A 14213-nucleotide genomic window follows, 5' to 3' on the forward strand; every position below is an offset into this window, starting at 1 on the left:
GAGTTTCTGGATGTCTCTCGTCGTCCCGTGGTGCAGCACCACTCGGATGAGAGATCCAGCCACGCCGAAGATGGGATTGACCACCGCTGCTGCGGACGAGATGGTGGCCACGCATTCCAGAACCTTCACCAGACCCCTCTTCAGCTTCTCTGGGTCCTCATATACCTCATTGTCAGCCATTGTGTCCGGAGGAAGATAGTCTTATCGGTTAGTTCACCTGAAGAAGGAAACAGATCACAATCTTAAATCTTTAAATGGCATCACTGTTTACAAAAGGATTTTCCCAGGGTCAGTCTGTGTTATTATAGTTAACTACAAATGAAACAAAATCTAAAAACTACTGCTTCTTGAAATGAAAAAATCGTACATGAAATAAAATAAATGTTAAATACATATATTATTTTAGCTAGTTTATCATTTTAATTATTGAAATAGCTCAAATTAAAATAAATAAAATAACTAAATTCTGAAATAAAAATAGCTTTGTCAAATGATTAATCGCATTTCATTTAATATGTATATTTCTATATAAGTATATATATAAATGTACACACATTCAGCTAATATTTATAAAAGTTACCTCATGTGATTAATCACGATTAAATATTTTAATCGACTGACAGCCCTAATATGTTTATATTCATATAATTAATAGCATATATAAATATATTTATTATATAGACTTTTTTTATATAGACTTCACATTTTTATAAATATATACATCCATGTGTGTGTGTACTTACGTACATAAGTATACACATCAACAAACATATATATTATGTAATTTTGGATGCGATTAATCATTTGACAGCACTACAAAAAAATACAAAAACCCTAATATGATTAATACCAAATGATTTTCAAAACTTAAAATATAAAAATTCAAATATTAGTAAAACTGATATTTCAATTAATGGACTATAGTAGTATCTAAATGATGTAAAAAGGGTTCAATACTAGTTAAGCTCAATCAGTATTCGTTATATATTGTTGATTAGTAATTTTGTTCCTTATTTTCTTAAAAACAATAAGCAAAAGAATAAGGTTATGGTTAAGCACTTGAGGTCAATTTCTGGAGAATTTAAATGCAGAATTGACAGTCTTTTTATTTATCTCTTATATTAATTCTGTCAAAACATCTATATTATTTGAGCTGTAAATGCGTTTAAGTCATATTTAATTTTTTTTTTTGGTTGTCATGATGACTAAGTTTTACATGGTAAAATGACGATTTTACACTAAAATCATGCTAGCATGCATGTTGTCAAATCTTGTAATACTTCTAAAACATGGAATATATAGAGTAAATAAGGACTGCCTCATTAACGTTCATTGTAAAGCAAATTATTCAAAATGTAACCCAAAAGAAAGAAGCAGAAATTGTAGTCAGCATTTTGACATAAATGTTTTTCATTGAGTTTAACTTGCACTGAACCTGAAAGTTCGGATCAAGCATTCTGCCTCTGAAACGTCGACAAGTTTGCATTTAATGCAAATCAGTGCAATTTCCATATTCATCTGCATTCTGCACTCACAGTCTGAATTGACTTGGCAGAAATCACGTTTGATCATTTAAAATGACAAATAAAGAGACAAATTGCCAGGATTTGAGAGGAAAATAGATTAATTTATTGTGCAAAAGAATAAAAAAATGTTCCACAAAACATAAGCAAACAATTATATAATAATTCATAATAATGTGTAAGGCTCATATGATATTGGTAATATTTTTATGCTATATTCAGTCACAATAATGACCAAAACATGCTTAATATACTTTAAAAAAAAAAGACTGTCATATACAGTGTTACGAACTAAAAGTCCATTGGCAAGCAGAAAAAAAAATTCACCCATTTACACCCCACACGATTTATTAAAATTTCCTAATTCAAGATGACATTTAAACTTTCAGCATAGGAAATGAATTGTCTCAGCAATCATTCAGTGCAATGTTCCCATTTCATTTTTCCTCTTCAGTGCATTGGTCCAGAACGTCTAGCATCTTTTGTTGAATTTCGGTGACCCTCGGGTGCCATTTGTCTCTCACTTCGTCCTCGTCGTCTTCAGTGGCGGCAGTGTAGGCCATCAGTGCCATTAGACCGATGTAGAACAGGTGGATGATGTGAGAGCAGCGGGCCTCCATCACCTTTTGTTTCTTTGACAGCTCTCCAGGTAAACCTGCAGGATGGGCTTCCCAAACATAGAGGTGCCCTTCAATCCACGGTAATACGTATCTAAGCTCATGTCCATCCCATCGCCTCGTAGATCTTCACAAACTCGCCCAAGTGACGATCTGAATTGTCAGGGTCCAGTTTAACTCTTTCCACCATGGTGTTAAAAGCATCGCATACTGATGCTTGATAGTTTCCTCGTGTTTACCGTAAGTCTCGTTGATTTCGTTGATGCGAATCTTTCGCAGGGTCTGCTTGTTTTTCTCTGAGATGGTTTCTAGCTTCTCGTGGATCTGTTTGAAGTCCTTATCCATCTCATTGTCCTCCTCGATCCACGCAGGCCTTTCCTGACCACTCCGACCACTGAAGTCACAATCCCAAAGAGAGGGTCAATGTTGGCGCGAAGGAGGAGACTTTCTCCATAGCACAGCACTTTGACCGCAGTCGCTTTGATCTGCTGTTTTTCTGCCATAGATGAGTCTTTGGTTCTTCTGGGCTTTCAGTCTTGGCTGATTCTGAAACGAAAGGAAAACATGTTCTTAATGAATCGCTTAAAAACAGCACAGATCATAATGATAATTCAACACTTCCTGAACATTAAGGTTTCAAACTGGCATGCTTCCTTGGACATTCGATTTTAAAATCCTCAAAAAATGGTTTTGAATGTACTGCAATGGCTTTTACAGTGCAAGCCCTTTGGCAAAAGGAAAAGGTGAAAGCTGTCTTTAGCACTGTGTGTAGACTTTACAGAAAGGGCAATTCCACATTGCGACAGTTACTATTTTGCAACTAGCAAAGTCTAATAAATTGCCTTCTCTGTTTGAGCATAAATGTATACTAATATATTGGGTGTAAATATATATTGATGTAAACTTTCATTTAATTCAATTATAAAATAGTTCAGTGGAATTCAAACTGACTCAATTTTACTTTGTGCACATTTTGTATTGTATATGCATATTAGTATATACAACATATTGTATATTGTCATGTTGTTAGCTTAGGAACATTAGTCTATGTTGGGATCATTTGCGAGTCAATCCTCTAGAAGTAGTAGTTTCCAAATTGGTTACTTGTGAGGTTTAATGACCATTAAATTCCAGCTAAAAAAGACACTGATAGGAGTTCTATTGGGACTATGTTTTCTCTTTCTTTGACCGTAAAAGGCTGCTGTCCAGTTCTGAATCTGCGCTGTCCTGAGCGGTAGTTTTTTTACGTGATCTTTTTAAAAATCTGAACTTTCGAACGATACAAAGTCGAAATCTAAACCTACATACAAACGTTCATTTTAATTTACAGATCTTTGCGCTTGCTTTCAGAATTCAGAAGCTCGCAGGAAGTACTGATTCGAATTCACTCATTATTTAACACTAATCAACAACCGGTTAGCAGAGAAAACAAACAAAACTTTTAATACTACAATGCAGTTGATAAGCATGTTGTGCCTGACATACCCATTAAACCACATGGCAAAATGAATGATGTCATACTTGTGGTTTCGCTCAAGTTTTCCTTTACTATAAATGGAAAGATTTCCTAAATGCCAACTAAATGCTGAGAGTTTTTACAGCTTTTACAAACATACAGCTTGTCTGTTTGACGAAATAGGTTTCTAGGCTGAATGAATGACAGGATGCCTTGTAAACAGGCTAACACAATTAGCTCAACAGTGAGTTGGACGAATAGCATCATTCAGTTGCACGAAGCAGCACAAATGTTCCATATTTACGTCACAGGATGCATGTTTAGTAAAATCTAGAAGCAGGATAATGTTCTAAGCTACGGATCTTACCTGTAAATGCGTCCGTAGCTGCTCAGTTCCTAATGCTGCTGCTGCTGCTGTTTTTGTACAAGCAGCCACCATTTCACTGTCCGGTCTGAGAAACAGCCCCTCCCCTCTTTGTCATATAAGGGTAGGGTGTGGGAGTGACTCATGCAACAGCAATGCCGATTGGTTTAGAAGGGAAAAAAAAAGTATGCAGCTTTTTCCGCAATCCCTTTCTGAAGAACACACACACACACACACCCTGCACGGAAAAATGGCTGCACGTTGCTGTTCTGAGTTCTAGTTCATGGATCTTGTCACTTGTAGACAAGAATGAATAACTAGGCGGCAGATGAGTAAATAAGAGATCATTTGGTTTTGTCTGTGTAGAAAAAAGGAGGAAATTCTGACAACCGACTAGTCTAATATTAATATATGAGTCAAAAAAATATATAGTGCGTGTGTATGTGGGAGAAAATAGTTTATAGGCCTCAGACATTAGTAGATAGGTTAGTAAAACTATTCTTACAGTCAATTAAATGCAGCAATTACATCAAATATTCTATTCATTCCCTCTGCGCTTCTTGAATGAGGAGAGGAAAATTTAGGAAGCAGGTATGTCTTGTTGTGGCTTTTCTGGTTAAGTGAGAAAAACCCACTGAGGCGTAAACAAAGGATGAATATACGGTGAAAGGAAAGGCTGTCGGAACAACTGTGCATTGTCAACCGCCATTTAAACAGCTGTAAGAGTCAAGTTCATGACAGATGCACGCTGTGAGCTGGGCTTTCTGTGGGTTCGTTTTGTAAATAGAGTGCCGGCAGATTTCATTCAGCGGGTAACTAAATAACGCGCATTGTATGCTTAGAGAAAAGGTCACATTTTCACTTTGTTTAACAAAGAATGAGTGCCGCTTTTAACCAGTTAAGACAGGAATGTGAAGTCTTACGTTGCAGTGAGAAAAACTGGATTTCCCAAATGGAGATCTTGTTTTCTTTCTTTTCAAGGTTCTGTAAAAAAAAAACAAAAAAAAAACGTTTAGTATATTCAAGGAAAAGCAAAGCATATTCAGAATGTTTTTGGGTCAGTTATCTTTTGAAATTATAAGAATGACTACTGATATAGTTACGGTGTCATCAGATGATTAACACGCCATGCTATTGTTTTTCAGAAATATTTTTTCATTTACTTTTCCAAAGCAGGTATTACGGAAATATAATTCTGCAAAAGTATAAACATGGTTATACAATTAAAAAAATACGCAACTTATTTGCTAAATACTGTTAGGTTTACAGAGTGACGTCAAATTATTGATTCTTTTTTTTTATTGACGTCAAAGTACATTCTGGCTTACTAAATTATATAACTTTGCATGTGAATATTACGGTTTAACCAGAAGCTTAACAGTATGACCCTAAAAATATATGTTTTTATTAAAACTCAAAAAGCACTTTCAGAGAAGCAACATTTTCCCCAGAAAGATTTTGTTCAATGCGTTCCTGGGTCGATACATTTTAGTTTACCCTGGAACAACATTTTAATCAAAAATTTAGCCTTGGCCGTATCTCTACACCTAAACCTAACCTTACCTATGAGTAATGCCTAAAATCAGATTTAATTATATATGAATGATACCGATGTACTAACACTGATTGTAAGCCTTGTGTAACTTCACAAATTTGATTTTATTTATTTATTTTAATCTGATTTGCTAATCGCAGTGTTGTTCCTGGGTGAACACATTACGCACATCTACCCAATTTGTTTTATTCATCCAGAGGAGGGCAGTTTTTTTTTTTTTAGAAAAAAATCAAGACATAAGACATAACATTAAACATTAAAACTTTAAATATAGGATGAGAAAGAAAATGTTGATATGGCAAGATGATGTATCAATTTATCAGGTTATCAAGTCTTTTTTTTTTATATCACTTCATGGCTCAGTAAAGAATAAGATTTCAAAAAACAGTATTATAGCAATATTATATACACAGCAGAAACTGAGATTAGAAAGGTGGCATAGCAAATAAATGTCTGAACTACAACTTCTTAGAGTAAATAAACAGTGACACCATAAACAGTGATGTTATCAATGTTCTTTGATGTCAAAGTACATTATGGCTCAATAAGTAATAAAGCCTCATGGGAATACTACAACCTAATTCTTCCAGAAGTGTGGTTATAGTACCTATAAACATATAAAAGTTGATTTACAGACTGCTGTATGAAACTTTAACTGCAGTTGTCCTCAACGATGGACTTTAGCGTTTACTTGTGCACAAGAGAAAACTTTGGAGTAGTTCTAATTCTACTAGTACTAGTTTTTGAGAGATGAGGTTGTGAATTAAAAGTTCACAGAACAATTATGCTTTGTGATGTGAGAGTAGCTATAATGGGGTTAAAGCTCATTGAGTTGGCTATGACAGGACTGTACAGAGAGAGCGTACTGGAACAATTTATTTAGTAAAATAAAAACGTGTTTTAGCTCTAAATGAGAGAATGAATGCATGCCTTTACTGTTTTCATTTCCCATTAGAGACACAGACCCTTCTTCCTGATCCATCCAGAGGGGGCAGTAATTTACATTTTAAGATATCTGATAAAAACTGCTAACAGTGACAAAGTGATAGAGTTTCATTTACTCTAGTGCCCCAAGAGGACTCAAATTTAACCCTTTAAATGCTGGAAATGTTTTAGGGTATGAATATCAAAGTTACCTACATCTTCCATTCTTCCATTCTTTTAGCATTTAACCCTTTAGTTTATCTGCTTTTGTGTAAAAACAATGTTTTGGGAAATCATATGGATTTTCATTTATATTAACTAAATTACTCATTTAAATACAATTCAGCTTCCTCCATTTGCATGGACACCTGAGAATATAAAATCAAAAGATGAATCATTATCGATTAATAATCACTGAAAGAGGTTAATGTATCATCTGCACCAATGCCAAACTTACAGCAAAATGTTGGTATTTATAGTTTTACAGTCTATGTAGATTAAATAAATGGATAATCATAATCTGTGCTGTGCTTTAACTAGTCCATGCCAAAAATTAAACGAGGCCCTCTAAAGTTACCTAATCAGAGACTAGTCCATACTAATGCTTCTAACTAGTCCAATACTCTAGGATTTAACTAAAAACAAGCAAATAAAAACAGTTCCAGTTACAGTGTTTACACTCCACACTCACTCAGTTCAGACCAGAATCTGATCTCCTAAAGGTTCCTTTTTAGTTTTGCGATACCATTACTACTATTGATAATTAGTTGTTTACTTGCAAATATGATCATTTTCTCAGCAGTTTTATTTGAAAATGGCTTTATACACTTGAACACAGTGGTAACCTACACAGAGTATCGAGTGAGTCAGGAAGTAACCTGGTCCACCAGCTTTCACTCACTCTAGGAGCGGCCATCTTTAAAGCTCTCTAACAGTTCTACTCAGAGAAGCTAATTTGTTGAAATGATCTCTGTAAAATCACACAAATACATATAGATATCTATGATTTACATGCTTTCAGAACATCGGTGTGTTTTATCCATCAAGCACCATCATTTACTTTCTCTCTTTCTTTTCCACAGCACTGCCTGCATGTCAATTTTCACACTTCCTTGGACAGCCAGCCAAGGAATACAGACACAACAATTGCAGACCATCTCTATCAAGCCAGAGCACAACAATTACAACATCTCCTGTGTGTTTCCCCAACCAATGTGAGTATTTTAAAGAGTCTGAAGCCCATTTGGAGCAGCTCAGCTTCAGCCAGATGCTGCCTGCCCTGTTATAAGCTCCCTAACAGCTGCCTCCATATTTCCTTGTTTATGCTAACCATGATATCTATCACTCACCTATACAGACACCATGCACCAAGACCTGTAAAATCCATACACTGGCATGCATTAGGGCCAATGTACATCCCAATGAGCCCATCCATCCACAGTGGCCTGGCCATTGAAACACAGCTCCTCTTACCCTCTTCAGAGATTGCTACCTCCTCTCCAAAGTCCCAATCCGGACTGTACTTCTTCTTCCCAGCAAACACTGCAAAAGAGGCTCTTCCATTTTAGCTCAATATGGAGGTGTTCAAATTGGACCTTATCACCATTTAAATTGTGTACAGATGGCCCTGGAGCCTCAAAAAGACCCTATGGCCACTCATATAATGCAAGTCTCCACTTGCTCCATTGCAGAGGCATATATGAACCCTATTGACTCAGCCCCTCCTGAGGCCACAGATGACCTCCCCTAATGACATTTCAAATTTTTCAGGCTTCCAACAGTCAGATAGTGTATACAGAGAGCCGACTGTCACTTCTGGAGGCAGCTGAGGCACCAGACAGCCTCCAAACAGGCCAGCTGCCAAGCTCCACAGCAAGTTACAACTGGTGCAAGCTATTAATGGGGGCTATTTATCAAAATAAAGCTTTAAATAATTAATTAAAGGTTAGAAGAATGAACCAAACACGTTAAAATGGGAATGGAAATATGAGCTTATCTATTGCATATGCTGGCACAGAGTTAAAAGGACACCTTTTCAATGGTGTCAATGTGTTTCAAACAGGACACCAGTTTCTGCCTTTAATAAAGTTATAAGGAGCCTTGGCAGTGGAATTAGAGAGTCCAACTAGTGTTGAACCGTTATGAATAAATAAAACCTTATCATAATTTCAGAAGGCAGACATTTCCAATACAAAAAAATGCTCTCTAAAATGAGCTGTTCAATTATCTCTTTAATGCATGAATCGGCAATAATCATCCAGTAAAATGAGTAAATTGCCAACAATCTCTGAAACATTTCTGAAAGTAGCCTATTTTATATTTGTTCCAGAAACACAAAAGCTTTTTTGAAGCGTTTTGTTTGTAAAATGGTGCAAACACAGGATATGCGTTTAATTGTCATGGCTAGAATTTTCTGAGGTCTCAACATAAAATGCCTGCTGAAACTGGAAAATAACTCCGCAGAAACATTTAGGACAAAGGTATGAGAAGTGACAGGTTAAAAATATATAAGGTCAAAAGCTATTATAAAAAATCTAGCCTTGTTTTAGAAAAGGTTTTTTAAATCTGCAATTGTAGTTCTGCACTTAATGCATTGAAACTGATTTCTCAGTTGATAAATGAATGATTCAGTGTCAAACAGCTTTGTGCTAATCCAGTGTATTTCTATTCCAGTACCAGGGTGGTTTTGTATTTCAAATAAATTGTCTTCATGCATTATTTAAGGTAAGCACATTTTTCTACTTTAAAATCATTATTATTCCATCACCACCACTATTTTAACACTAAAATGTTCAAATGTGCATTTAATTTGAATTTCAGTTCAGATAAGATAATTAAAAGATCCTGGCTAGTGTCAGATTTTTTTTTAACAGTTTATTCAATTATATCTATGCACATTATATTGTGTTTGTGCATACTTTTCCAGAAGTAGTCTACATTAAGTCTTACAACCCTCCCCTCACTATCGCCTCATTTAGCTGCTGGGATATCAAGATGTATATATATATACATATATACATATACATATATATATACATATATACATATATATATACATATATATATTATGCATAGCATATAATAAAACAAAGAACCTGTACGATTACTTCGTCGTTTATCTGGTCTGGTTAATGTAGTGGTGTGCTGCAACAAACTGAAACTAACAAATGTGAACAGAAGCTTAACGAAGCGAAAAAGAAACAACTGGAATATTTACAGCAATGAATCATTTAAACAGGCCGTTATCAAAGTAATATTGTCCTAACATTTGCCGCGTGATCAACACGCATCCTCGCCCAGTCTCAAACAAGCGAGTGGCAGTACACATCGCTCGAGCCCGCCATCGCAACATCGCGAAATACCCGCAAGACATCTTCGGTGTGACCGAATCAAGACGTCATAAATAATAAAAATAATGTCAGTCCGGGACTTCACACACAAGGTCATTGTGTTATAAAATGTGGCGGATAAAGACAGGGTTTCTTACATACTAACCGATACTCTTGCTAGGAAAGAGAACGAGCCAGTTGAGTTACACGCTGTCTAGTCTACTTACGAACCGAATAAAGCGCAAAGCGCGTTTATTTAAGAGCCTGCATAAAATATCACCTATTGAGCTTTGCCTTTCTTTTACTTCAAGTTGTTTTTCAGTTTGTGAATGGAATATGCTTAACGTGTTTCTTATTTATTTCATCAGTTTAACAACATTATCAATTAATAAAAGTGTTACGAACAAGCCGCAAATACAAATTAAAACAAGGTAAAATGCACCATTTATCATGTTTATTGCTCTGCAATTAGTTACTCTTTTTGCCATTGTGCCAAAATCATCGGACGCTTAGCTGGTGGTCAATGGTTACTATAAAAGGTCACTGCAAGATGTTGCCAGTTGCACTTATAAAGTCTGTATTACAACATCAGCCACACTACTTCAGTTGTCTTTCTCATTTTTCGTGTTCATATATACCAGACTACAGCACAGTACAAGTAAAAAAATAATAAATAAAATAAACAAAATACATTAATTATCTACGCAAAGTATGGTAATGTTCGCCGATCGTACCTGCGTATTTCATCATAACCTTATCGTATATTATAGAAACTGCAGTTATACGTAGCTGGTATTTTGTACGTGCAGTTTATCTCTAAGGGTCATCTACTAGGCGTCGCAGCATTTCGGGAAAGTTATTTCCGATTGTTCCGTTTATAAAATCATCTGGGCAGCAGCGGTTAAACGTACCATCATCATATTGTGCACACGTTATTTACAACGCAGCGTATTGAGCAAATGGAAAATTTCCAGACAAAACCGCTGATGGTCCTTACGCCTTTAAGGCGGCTTTTAATCATTATGGCTCGCTTGGCTGAACATTAGCCAGCGCATCTTTGCAGTTGCAGTAAAGGTCGCCCACGAGTAAAGAGTGACGTTAGCATCGTCCATGGTGCCGTACATTTGCTCACCCTCGTCACATTTGGATTTGTATAGCAGGCGTAGCACGTGCTTATATTCAGCGAGGATTATCGAAAGCCACGCATAGTTTTATTGAAGCCGATCAGCACATGTGCCTTCAGAGCTCCACAAAATAACCACCTGCTTGTCAAGTGCAGAAATGCAGCACACTATCAAAGCAGCGAGGTTTTCTGGCTTCGTTGTACAGTTTATAAAGCCGAGATACGGCAAAGAATAAAAACTGGTCTATTTCACCGAACTCACGATATCCACAGCCCATTTCGAGATAACAGGCGAGTTTCAGCTTGCAACGAAAGCCTAGTTTTCGATCGGATTTCCGATTTCCTTGTTGGGCGACGCTAGTTCGGTTGCTTTCTTCCAGCTGTCGCTTCTTAACTACGTTTACGACGTTCGAAAGAAGTTGGAGCTTTGCCAGCCAGTGCCGCTTATTTGTACAATGTAGCTTGATGTTTATGAACAACAAAGCTTTCAGCTTAAAGTCGCGCCAAAAGCAGTATTACAACAAATAACCAGCAGCGTAACGCTCGGTTCGGCGTTGCCGTGCGAGGCACTTCTTTTCTGCTGATCAGAGCCACGAGAAAGCGTGTCATGTCTTATCAGCCAGCATGTAGTAAAAGCGATGCTTTTTCAGTTTTAAATTGTAATTATAGACAGGCCCATAGTTAGTAAACAGATTTGTCCAAGTCAAAATTAGATTATATTGAATATTTTTACCAAGCATTATAATTTATGTTGTGTTGATTAATATAGAGGCGGAGAAATGATAAGTTGCAGTAGTCGTTCCGTTACTCAGGGGAAGTACACTCAACATCAGGTGGTGGGAAGCAGACACTGCGGCCAACAGGCTTTGGGAACTACCTTCTAGTCAGTCGATTATTGTGTATGTGTTATGAAACAATGTGCTAGATTACACAGCTTGTAGCTGGCATGTAGTGTTTAATTTATGCAGCAAAGCAAATAGCGTTAAGCGTTGCTGAAACATTGCGTGATAACAAGACACACGCGCCTAAAGCTTGGAAAATACCCGGTAACGTTTGTAATATCGCATTTAGTTCCATCGTTTAGTGCACACGTAGGCTGGAATACCGTCGTTATCAGATCATTTTTTATTTTGTGTCACTCGGTGCAATATATACGCTGCTGAAGACACATAGAACACTGCGATGATAGTGTCAACCAGTGTGAATACTTTAAGCAAACTTCTCAGAGTGCTTCGAGCAATATTGGTCGCGCTGAGGCGGCGAGAGGATAACAAGATATTTTGATCAATTGCGCATTATGGTAATTCAAGTTTATGTAGTACACATGTTTTCTCAATTTGATTTGTGTTGAACTTTCATTTAAATAATTTAAACCCATTTTTTCAAGCATTTCACTTCTTTGAGAGTCATACATGAAGAATAAGTTTTGCTTCTGGCAAAAATAGAACGCGCTCCTTTCCATGGTGTTAATACAATGAAAAGTGAATCGTAAATAAATTCAAAACAAGCTCTTCCGTGCATGAATGGATGAATTAAACATACTGCGTTGGCGCATTTTATCTTTGTTTAAATAAATGTAATGGCTCTATTCTTATTGTTGTTTGAACATCACGTCAGCGGTGTTTGTGTGCAACATGAAAGGAGTAAAAAAAGGTGAATTGTCTTACTCGAAAGTTTAAATAATAGAATGTTATTTGCAGTTGTAGCCTGCACAACATCTGTTACCTTCTCGATGTGACAGCGTGCCAGTGATAGAGATAAACAGAAGCAAAGTTTTCATTACGAGCACATTGTTCGGTGATGAATTCTGATTCTAAAGTTGTGGTGCGGAGGGCGCCAGAGCGTAAACTACCATGGGATGGTGATATGTGGCTGCGATGCAGTTTCCAGCTGCGTGTAAGTCAGGGTAGAAAGGTTCAGCGCCCTCCTCTTTCGTCAGACGTAGCGCCCAGCACTTCTCACAGCCTCACTTTCCAAAATAGCCTATACCGAGAGCGAAAGAGACAGGAGAAATGGGAGAATCAACGAGGCACTTGATGTCGTAGAAATATGATGAGAGAGCGGCGCATCCAGAACGCACTGGAAATACCACAGAGCATCGTGTCGTTAATTGAAATACGATATATTAATAAGAATTTATAATTCGCAATGTCGCAATATAGCACTGCATGGTTATTAGATGCATTTTATTATTATAAGTTATTTCAGCTGATTCTCTCATATTTGCCCATTCATTCATATCTATTCAGCCCATTGGCCTGAGTCTATTCATCTATCTATCTATTCATTCCATACCCAGGCCCACTGTGTGCCCAGCCTGTCTGTTCGTTGTCTATCTGTCTGTCTATATTCGTCTATTGTCTATTCGTTCATATTCAGTTCATTCATTCATTCAAAAACATCACCGTTCGTCTGCCTGTTCACCGTTCGTTCGTCTGCCTTCGTTCATCTACTACTCCATTCATCTCGCCTACTGAACACCAGCTGTTCGGTGTTCATCTGTTCATCTACTATCTATTCATCACCCGAGCTCGCTGCGTTCGTTCAGCGTTCGTGTTCAAGCTCATCTATCTGTCTGGTCTGGTCTGTTCATTCATCTGCCCATTCATCTGTTTCTCCAGTTCAGCCCATTCACTGCCCATTCAGTTCAAATTATTCGTTCGTTCATCTGATATCATCTGATTTAACGCCCAGCAAGTCACTTGTTTGATCTTAAGAAACTTTTGTACCTCATCGTTACACCGAATTGATGAAAAGAGCAATACAAACGCTATCGTCTTTTCAAACCGACAATACAAATGCTTTCGAGCTGCTAGCATCATGCGAACACATGACCGAGTAATGCCGAAAATGCTGATCGGCTTAAATAAAATATTCAACCTTTTTGCACTTTTTGACTATAAATGTGGTTACGCTTGTGACCATCTCACAGCTCCATAGCGCAGAGGAAAAGTTCGAAGACGCAGCTTCACGAGCAACGCTTTGCGCACGTATTTCCGCTCAAATGCAGCTGACCGATCTCGAGAACATCCCAAAACCACACGACCAAACCTGAACGGTGTTGTGGTGCCTGGTAAATGTGCTAAAAGATTCTGTGATTTCACAATATTTCAGGGCCCATTGTAAGAGCGCCGGCAAAATTATTTTGAGGCATCATTTCTCAATCTACGAGCACACTGCTTTTGAGTTTGCTAGAGTGGTGCCTTCTTCGCTTCGACATTCAGATGCTCACAGTTAACTTCAGAAAGCTACGCCGCCTGAATGCATAATGCGAATACGGTGTTTGCAGACAAGCGAGCGAGCATCATGCGATAACAGCATT

The 14213-nt window shown here is 37.3% G+C and overlaps 1 long non-coding RNA gene and 2 pseudogenes across 1 annotated transcript in view; 1 reads left to right on the plus strand and 2 right to left on the minus strand.

Annotated features, from left to right (window-relative positions):
* Window positions 1-4949, minus strand: part of LOC122360550 — a 6371-nt pseudogene extending 1422 nt beyond the window's left edge.
* The window catches only part of LOC122360553, an 11601-nt gene extending 4063 nt beyond the window's left edge, over window positions 1-7538 (plus strand). The window contains exon 3 of the long non-coding RNA XR_006252814.1: window positions 7522-7538. This is a non-coding gene — a long non-coding RNA (uncharacterized LOC122360553). The remainder of the gene's footprint in view (window positions 1-7521) is intronic.
* LOC122360552 lies at window positions 1645-4150 on the minus strand (annotated as a pseudogene).
* Window positions 7539-14213: the final 6675 nt, after the last annotated feature.

This window comes from Puntigrus tetrazona, chromosome 16 (genome assembly GCF_018831695.1).
Source record: "Puntigrus tetrazona isolate hp1 chromosome 16, ASM1883169v1, whole genome shotgun sequence".
NCBI lineage: Eukaryota > Metazoa > Chordata > Actinopteri > Cypriniformes > Cyprinidae > Puntigrus > Puntigrus tetrazona.